This window comes from Borostomias antarcticus, assembly GCF_949987555.1.
Source record: "Borostomias antarcticus genome assembly, chromosome: 8".
NCBI classification, from domain to species: Eukaryota; Metazoa; Chordata; class Actinopteri; order Stomiiformes; family Stomiidae; genus Borostomias; species Borostomias antarcticus.
In genome coordinates, this window is record NC_140241.1 from 26,664,329 (window position 1) to 26,674,328 (window position 10,000).

General features: G+C 51.2%; 1 protein-coding gene across 1 annotated transcript in view; it reads left to right on the forward strand.

The window, feature by feature from the left end:
- garnl3 (GTPase activating Rap/RanGAP domain like 3) overlaps positions 1-10,000 on the forward strand; it is a gene marked incomplete at both ends in the record, with an annotated part of 61,447 nt that overhangs the window by 28,660 nt on the left and 22,787 nt on the right.

Sequence of the window (10,000 nt, forward strand, 5' to 3'; positions counted from 1 at the left end):
CCTAATACAGACCAGGCAGTGGTTTGCCATGCTAAAGCACACACACACACACACACACACACACACAACACACACTGGCACGCAATCTCTCTGTCCCCCGGCTTTTTCAAAGGTTCTGACCACTCACCCTCTCTTATTGTTACACATGCTCTCTCTCTCTCTCTCTCTCTCTCTCTCTCTCTCTCTCTCTCTCTTTCTCTTTCTTCCCCTCCTCTATTCTCCCTCTCTTTCTGTCCCGCCACTGTCGCCCCCCCCTCTCTCTATGGGCGCCGGAACGAGATGAAAACCATCCGCCATCAAATATGAATGTCTGCCCCGAGTCCCCTGTTGAGGCGGTGTGATCCCCAGGCTCGCCTGGAGCGCCTGCCCACACGACACCCCCGAGGCGACCCTCCCAGCGGGACCCCCAGCTGGGCCGCGGCCTCTCTCCTGCTCTGAACAGTCCTTAGACCAGCAGGAGGCCGTCCATGGGTGGCTACTGAGGGGTGTGATTAGGGTTGCAAAACATTCACAAACCTTATGAATATTCCCACAAATTAATTGGGAATTCATGGGAACGAACTAGAAATGTATGGAAATTAACGGGAATAAATTCTGTTTTCCAGTTTATTCCCATGAATTTGCGTTCATTCCCGTGGGAAGTTTGTGAATATTCCAGAATTTCGCATACCTAGCCGCGATATTTCAGGTGCTGCGTTTCCCTCTAGTCAGAGAGTATTATGGTCGGCCTTCTGCCTGATCTGACCGACAGTCCGACGGCACATCGGGACCCTCGGTGTTGTGTGGCTGATGTTGTTGTTGGTGTGTGTGTGTGTGTGTGTGTGTGTGTGTGTGTGTGTGTGTGTGTGACTGGTGGTGTTGCTGTTGTTGTTGTTGTTGTTGTTGTTGTTGTTGTTGACTGGTGGTGTTGTTGTTGGTATGTGTGTGTGTGTGTGTGTGTGTGTGTGTGTGTGTGTGTGTGTGTGACTGGTGGTGTTGTTGTTGGTATGTGTGTGTGTGTGTGACTGGTGGTGTTGCTGTTGTTGTTGTTGTTGTTGACTGGTGGTGTTGTTGTTGGTATGTGTGTGTGTGTGTGTTGTCCTGAGTGTGAGTTGAACACCGGGTAGGACTGGAGGCTTTGAGTCAGGAATAGGATTATCCGGACGCTGCCATAACTCTCCCGCCAAGTAAACAAGCCTCTCCAGGTCTGAGGAGAGCCAGGTAATAGCATTGATTCTTCATCCAGGCCCCGGCAGCACTGCCGGCCTCTTCAGGTAAATCTGATCAGGGTATTTTTATCTCAAGAGAGAAGAGTCACTGGTTGAACGTCACTGATTTCGGAGACATTTACGTAAATGTACCTCCGCTCTTTTCTTTCGTTCGCTCCTTTCTCTCTCTCTCTTTCACTCTTCCTCCTTCCCCGCGCCCTCTTTGAAGGTGCGTCACTCCAGGAAAGGTTACAGTTGGCCACCTCAGGCGTGTCTCGTCAATCTGCCTCGGTGAACGGTGACATTTTAGAACAGGTGTTAGATAGCGCACTATAGGTACCTCTGTCTGCTACCCAGGATGTTGCAAAATCATTATAAAAACGATAAATGTGAAACCTGGAGTGCGTGCATGCATGAGTGAGAGAGAGAGAGTGTGTGTGTGTGTGTGTGTGTGTGTGTGTGTGTGTGTGTGTGTGTTTCTAGAAGCGGCAGTGCGTCTGTAAAGACATGGCAGGTCCCAAAGCTCTTTGACTGCCACTCTCCTGCCTGTCAGTCACGGCTCACCCAGTCTCACCGCGGGTGAGATCCTGTCCCCACCAGTCCTCTCCGTCTCCTCCGTCTCTTCCCCCGACTCCCCCCCGCCCGCTGTTCTGTCATCCGCTCTCCTCCGTCGGTCTCTTCCCCTCCTCTATCTTCTCATCCGCTCTACTCGCTCATCCGCCTGTCATTCACCTCTCTCCTCCCTCCCTCCCTCCATCCCCCCCTCCTCGTTCCCTCGTTCTATCTGGTGACCCGTGAGTGTGCATAAGCAGGCGCACTGATGACATCAATTATCTATCCACAGACACAACAGCATTGATTTATTCTCTCTCTTTACCTCTACTTCTCTCCCCCCCCACCTCTCTTTCTCTCTCACTCTCACCCCCTTCTCTCTCCCCCCTTTCGCTGTCTCTCTCTCGCCCTCCCCATCTCTGTCTCCCTCCCTCTGTCTCTCTCTCTCTTTCTCTTTGTCTGTCTCTCTCTCTCTCTCCCTCCCTCCCCTCTCCCTCTCTCTCTGCACTGCAGTCTTTCTCTGTCCCTGCTGGCCGCTGGGAAATCTCAGGCTCTTAGAACGCTGAGGGCTCAATTGTGTTTGTCAAATGTCCAAGTCGTGCCTCAAAATGGGAGCTTTGTCAGCTGTGCGTGCGTGTGTGCGTGTGTGCGTGTGTGTGTGTGTGTGCGTGTGTTTGAAGACCCTCACCTATGGCGTTATATATTGTGGAGAGAATAGACAGCGGTTTTTCATTCGCTTATTGTTGTCATGATCACACGTCCCTCTCTCTCTCTCTCTCTCTCTCTCTGTCTCTCTCTCTCTCTCTCTCTCTCTCTCTCTCTCTGTCTCTCTCTCTCTCTCTCTCTCTCTGTCTCTCTCTCTCTTCCCCAATGGCTTCTTCTGTCATTCTACCCCTTTCTTTTTGGTTCTGTTGCTTTTTTGGTGCCCCATGCTCTCTCTCTCTCTCTCTGTCTCTCTCTCTCTGTCTCTGTCTCTCTCTGGCTGTCTCTTTCTCTATCACTCTCTTTCTCTCTATCCATCTCTGTCATTCCCTCTCTGTCTCTATCACTCTCTGTCTCTCTCTGTATATATATATACACAGTATATATCACTCTCTCTCTCTCTCTCTCTCTCTCTCTCTCTCTCTTTCTCTCTCTCTCTCTGTCTCTCTATCTCTCCCTCTCCCACCTCGTTCTCTGAAGTGTTTTATTGGTTATTTGTTAAACCATAGAGGTGAGGACTCTCTCTCCCCCTCCTTCTCTCCCCCCTCTCCCCCCTTCCTCTCCCCCTTTCCTCTGCTCCCTTCCTCTCCTCCGTCACCTTCACTCCCTGTCCCTCCCTGTCCCTCCCTGTCCCTCCCTCTCTCCCTGTCCCTCCCTGTCCCTCCCTCTCTCCCTGTCCCTCCCTGTCCCTCCCTCTCTCCCTGTCCCTCCCTGTCCCTCCCTCTCTCCCTGTCCCTCCCTGTCCCTTCCTCTCTCCCTGTCCCTCCCTGTCCCTTCCTCTCTCCCTGTCCCTTCCTGTCCCTCCCTCTCTCCCTGTCCCTTCCTGTCCCTCCCTCTCTCCCTGTCCCTTCCTGTCCCTCCCTCTCTCCCTGTCCCTCCCTCTCTCCCTGTCCCTCCCTGTCCCTCCCTCTCTCCCTGTCCCTTCCTGTCCCTCCCTCTCTCCCTGTCCCTTCCTGTCCCTCCCTCTCTCCCTGTCCCTCCCTCTCTCCCTGTCCCTTCCTGTCCCTCCCTCTCTCCCTGTCCCTTCCTGTCCCTCCCTCTCTCCCTGTCCCTTCCTGTCCCTCCCTCTCTCCCTGTCCCTCCCTCTCTCCCTGTCCCTCCCTGTCCCTCCCTCTCTCCCTGTCCCTCCCTGTCTCTCCCTGTCCCTCCCTGTCCCTTCCTCTCTCCCTGTCCCTCCCTGTCCCTCCCTGTCCCTCCCTGTCCCTCCCTCTCTCCCTGTCCCTCCCTGTCCCTCCCTCTCTCCCTGTCCCTCCCTGTCCCTCCCTCTCTCCCTGTCCCTTCTTCTCTCCCTGTCCCTCCCTGTCCCTCCCTGTCCCTCCCTCTCTCCCTGTCCCTCCCTGTCCCTCCCTCTCTCCCTGTCCCTCCCTGTCTCTCCCTGTTCCTCTCTGTCCCTCTGTCCCTCCCTCTCTCTGTCCCTCCCTCTCTCCCTGTCCCTCCCTGTCCCTCTCTCTCTCCCTGTCTCTCCCTGTCTCTCCCTGTCCCTCCCTGTCTCTCCCTGCCCCTCCCTGTCCTTCCCTATCTCCCTGTCCCTCCCTGTCCCTCCCTATCTCCCTGTCCCTCCCTGTCCTTCCCTATCTCCCTGTCCCTCCCTGTCCTTCCCTATCTCCCTGTCCCTCCCTGTCCTTCCCTATCTCCCTGTCCCTCCCTGTCCTTCCCTATCTCCCTGTCCCTCCCTGTCCTTCCCTATCTCCCTGTCCCTCCCTGTCCTTCCCTATCTCCCTGTCCCTCCCTGTCCTTCCCTGTCCCTCCCTGTCCCTCCCTCTCTCCCTGTCCTTCCCTATCTCCCTGTCCCTCCCTGTCCTTCCCTATCTCCCTGTCCCTCCCTGTCCCTCCCTCTCTCCCTGTCCCTTCCTCTCTCCCTGTCCCTCCCTGTCCCTTCCTCTCTCCCTGTCCCTCCCTGTCCCTCCCTCTCTCCCTGTCCCTTCCTCTCTCCCTGTCCCTCCCTGTCCCTCCCTGTCCCTCTCTCTCTCCCTGTCCCTCCCTGTCCCTCTCTCTCTCCCTGTCCCTCCCTGTCCCTCCCTCTCTCCCTGTCCCTCTCTGTCCCTCTGTCCCTCCCTCTCTCTGTACTCTCCCTGTCCCTCCCTGTCTCTCCCTGTCCCTCCCTGTCCCTCTCTGTCCCTCTGTCCCTCCCTCTCTCCCTGTCCCTCCCTGTCTCTCCCTGTCCCTCCCTGTCCTTCCCTATCTCCCTGTCCCTCCCTGTCTCTCCCTGTCCCTCCGTCTCTCCCTGTCTCTCCCTGTCCCTCTCTGTCCCTCTGTCCCTCCCTCTCTCTGTACTCTCCCTGTCCCTCCCTGTCTCTCCCTGTCCCTCCCTGTCCCTCTCTGTCCCTCTGTCCCTCCCTCTCTCCCTGTCCCTCCCTGTCTCTCCCTGTCCCTCCCTGTCCTTCCCTATCTCCCTGTCCCTCCCTGTCTCTCCCTGTCCCTCCGTCTCTCCCTGTCTCTCCCTGTCCCTCTCTGTCCCTCTGTCCCTCCCTGTCTCTCCCTGTCCCTCCCTGTCCTTCCCTATCTCCCTGTCCCTCCCTGTCTCTCCCTGTCCCTCCCTCTCTCCCTGTCTCTCCCTGTCCCTCCCTGTCCCTCCCTGTCTCTCCCTGTCCCTCCCTGTCCTTCCCTATCTCTCTGTCCCTCCCTGTCCTTCCATATCTCCCTGTCTCTCCCTGTGTCCCTCGTCTCTCCACAGTCAAACACGCCAGAAACACGACTCCCCCAGGAATCGTTGACGAGAGCAGGCTTTTCCTCATGTGCCATGCCGCTGATGCATGATTTAGAGGCTGGGGTGTACGCACGCATGCATTTCACACACACACACACACACACACACACACACACCTAGAGATTCCTTATATACTTTGCTTCCTCTCTCAATCTATCACAGGTGCACTACATGGCCCCCCCGCTTTCCGTACGCACGCTCATTCATTCTCCTCTTCTCCTATTCTCTCACTATGTCTCTCTCCTTCTGTCTCTCTCTCTCTCTCTCTCTCTCTCTCTCTCTCACACACACCTGAGTGTGTGTAGCGTTGCCATCCCTGCACGCTGCATTGGTTTCTCCTCCATTATCCCACCATTGGACGGTTAATATTGCAGGAGGAGAGAGAGAGAGAGAGAGGGTGAGGGAGGGAGGGAGGGAGAGAGAGCACTGCTCGGACATGCATTCTCCATTTATCTCTCACAGACACACACACACACATACACCCACACACACACACACACACACACACAATCACACAAAGAGAGAGCCTCTTTTTTCCCTGAGCATCAGGAAACCTTCAGAAATGGTTTGTGTTTACAGCTCCATTAATATGCATTAGGAGAGAGCATCCTTCTACCTGTAGTTATATATGCATGGAGCAGGGCCTCTACCTGTAGTTATATATGCATGGAGCAGGGCTTCTACCTGTAGTTATATATGCATGGAGCAGGACTTCTACCTGTAGTTATATATGCATGGAGCAGGGCTTCTACCTGTAGTTACATATGCATGGAGCAGGACTTCTACCTGTAGTTATATATGCATGGAGCAGGGCTTCTACCTGTAGTTACATATGCATGGAGCAGGACTTCTACCTGTAGTTATATATGCATGGAGCAGGACTTCTACCTGTAGTTATATATGCATGGAGCAGGGCTTCTACCTGTAGTTATATATGCATGGAGCAGGGCTTCTACCTGTAGTTATATATGCATGGAGCAGGGCTTCTACCTGTAGTTATATATGCATGGAGCAGGGCTTCTACCTGTAGTTATATATGCATGGAGCAGGACTCCTACCTGTAGTTATATATGCATGGAGCAGGACTCCTACCTGTAGTTATATATGCATGGAGCAGGACTTCTACCTGTAGTTATATATGCATGGAGCAGGACTTCTACCTGTAGTTATATATGCATGGAGCAGGACTTCTACCTGTAGTTATATATGCATGGAGAAGGGCTTCTACCTGTAGTTATATATGCATGGAGCAGGGCTTCTACCTGTAGTTAAATATTCACAGAGCAGGACTTCTACCTGTAGTTATATATTCACAGAGCAGGACTTCTACCTGTAGTTATATATGCATGGAGCAGGGCTTCTACCTGTAGTTGTATATGCATGGAGCAGGACTTCTACCTGTAGTTATATATGCATGGAGCAGGACTTCTACCTGTAGTTATATATGCATGGAGCAGGACTTCTACCTGTAGTTATATATGCATGGAGCAGGGCTTCTACCTGTAGTTATATATGCATGGAGCAGGACTTCTACCTGTAGTTATATATGCATGGAGCAGGGCTTCTACCTGTAGTTATATATGCATGGAGCAGGGCTTCTACCTGTAGTTATATATGCACAGAGCAGGGCTTCTACCTGTAGTTATATATTCACAGAGCAGGACTTTTACCTGTAGTTATATATGCATGGAGCAGGGCTTCTACCTGTAGTTATATATGCATGGAGCAGGACTTCTACCTGTAGTTATATATGCATGGAGCAGGGCTTCTACCTGTAGTTATATATGCATGGAGCAGGGCTTCTACCTGTAGTTATATATGCATGGAGCAGGACTTCTACCTGTAGTTATATATGCACAGAGCAGGGCTTCTACCTGTAGTTATATATGCACAGAGCAGGGCTTCTACCTGTAGTTATATATGCATGGAGCAGGACTTCTACCTGTAGTTATATATGCATGGAGCAGGACTTCTACCTGTAGTTATATATGCATGGAGCAGGACTTCTACCTGTAGTTATATATGCACAGAGCAGGGCTTCTACCTGTAGTTATATATGCATGGAGCAGGACTTCTACCTGTAGTTATATATGCATGGAGCAGGACTTCTACCTGTAGTTATATATGCACAGAGCAGGGCTTCTACCTGTAGTTATATATGCATGGAGCAGGACTTCTACCTGTAGTTATATATGGAGCAGGGCTTCTACCTGTAGTTATATATGCATGGAGCAGGGCTTCTACCTGTAGTTATATATGGAGCAGGGCTTCTACCTGTAGTTATATATGCATGGAGCAGGGCTTCTACCTGTAGTTATATATGCATGGAGCAGGACTTCTACCTGTAGCTATATATGCATGGAGCAGGACCTCTACCTGTAGTTATATATGCATGGAGCAGGACTTCTACCTGTAGTTATATATGCATGGAGCAGGGCTTCTACCTGTAGTTATATATGCATGGAGCAGGACTTCTACCTGTAGTTATATATGCATGGAGCAGGACTCCTACCTGTAGTTATATATGCATGGAGCAGGACTTCTACCTGTAGTTATATATGCACAGAGCAGAGCTTCTACCTGTAGTTATATATGCATGGAGAAGGACTTCTACCTGTAGTTATATATTCACAGAGCAGAGCTTCTACCTGTAGTTGTATATGCATGGAGAAGGACTTCTACCTGTAGTTATATATGCATGGAGCAGGACTTCTACCTGTAGTTATATATGCATGGATGTTAGGAGAGGGAAGAGAGCTGAACTGATGTGTGCGCTGTCTCACATAGAAGCATGGGATTACAGACATGCCAAGATGCATTGTCTGCAGAAATCACATACACACATACACACACACATACACACATACACATACACACACACACACACACACACACACATACACATACACACACATGCTTCCATGCACAGCTCTTCCCTCCCCTTGACTTCCTGTTTGCCGTCCTCTTGGCTTCTTCAGATCATTACAGGCCATCTGCTGCAGAATACACACACGCCCACACACACACACACACACACACACGCACACACAGGCCACATACACACATACACGCACACTGCACCTCGCACACGCACACAGGCCTCTCTTTTACACACACACACACACACCTTCCCCACAGGTCCCACGGTATGTGCAGAGGGACTGCGCTGTGCCATCACTATGTCTGGTCTGGTGACATGCTGGCGGAGGAGAGACCTCTGTGGGCTAAATCGTGATGAAGGGATGAGGTTGAGCGCACAGGAGAGGAGGGGAGGATGAACGTATCCACTAGCACAGAGGAGAGGAAGAGGGGGATGAGAGCCGACAGAGAAAAGAAGAGAGAGAGAGAGAGAGAGGGGGGAGAGAGAGCAGAGAGAAGGAGGAGAGGTACCATTCCGTTGCCTGGCAACCGGGCATTGTTCACTCTGAGGAGTAAGGGGGGGGGGGGGGGGTAAGGGGAGGTCGTGAGTTGTCACATTTCCACATTTCCACGGTGATCAGAGGCACGCTGTTGCAGCGAAAGGTGATGGTGGAATGGACACTTCAAAGCCTGACCCCCCCCCCCCCTTCTCCTCCCTCCTCTCCTTTCTCCTCTCGCTCTATTTCATACCCTTTCTCTCTCCTCCTCTCATCTTTCTTCACCTCCCCGCTCTCTCCATCAGCTGGCCCCAGCTGGTCCTCTTTTGTCACTGAAGGGTCCTTGTAAACAAAGGCTTGCATCATAACAGTTACTGAGCACAACCACACAACACATCAACAACAGAACGCATCAACACAGCATCAAAAACACAAAAACACATCAAAAACACAACAACAACACAGCACATCAACAACACAACACATCAACAGCACAACACAACAACTGCGCCCCGGGCTGATGTAACAGTTGGTTGAGGGTGCGCATTATAAATAAAAATAACATAACATAACATAACATAACATCAACAACACAACACAGCACATCAACAACATAACATGCAGGATGACTAGTTTGATGAAGTGATGCAGGTTGTAGTCTGCTCAGGTCCTGTTTGGAGGCGTGTTTCATCTGGAGAGTTTCCTGGTGTGGGCGTGGCAGCTGGGAGGAGTTATGGAGTGTTGAACTCTGTTCAGTTCTCTGTTCTCCCTCTGCAGGTTCCCTCAAACTCTCTCTTTCTTAACAGCATGTCTTGCTTTTAATATGTCTCTCCCTTTAGCCCTCTCTCTGTCTCTCTCTCTCTGTCTCTCTCTCTCTCTCTCTCTCTCTCTCTCTCTCTCTCTGGTTTTGTTTGTCTCTCCTGTCCTGTATAAAGAGAGGTGAGTCAGCAAGTAGCGGTTGAGGTTGAGCAGAGCGGGAGGGAGAGATAAAGAGAAAGAACAAGAAGAAGAAGAGAGGAATGTGGAGGGCGGAGGAGGAGATTAGAGAAATGGGGAAGATGAGAAGAATAGGGAGGAAGAATGCAGCGGAAAGGGGGAAGTGTCTAGAAAAAGGGAAGATTAGGGGCCAAACATGCTGTGTTGGAGGGATCAAAGTCAAAGTGTTTTATTTTTCGGCGCACAACACGAGCTCATTCGGAACAATGACGTTCTCAGGGCACGGCAAGCAACAACTACAAAGAAGGCATCAGAAAATATTACATTGTTAAAAAGAGTCACAAACAAGGGCAAAAATAGCAGCAGATCAGTAAAACACACAGTTCAAGAGGCAGTAAAGATGGGGAATATGAACTGTAAGAATAGGAGTATTACATAATATAAAGTATAAAATATTGTGTGGGAGTGCTGATGGATTTGTTCATTACGTTGTGGGGATGTATTATACATAGTGATAGGACAGCTGCTGTTAAAGGGCAATGCTCGTTTTTGACAACCTG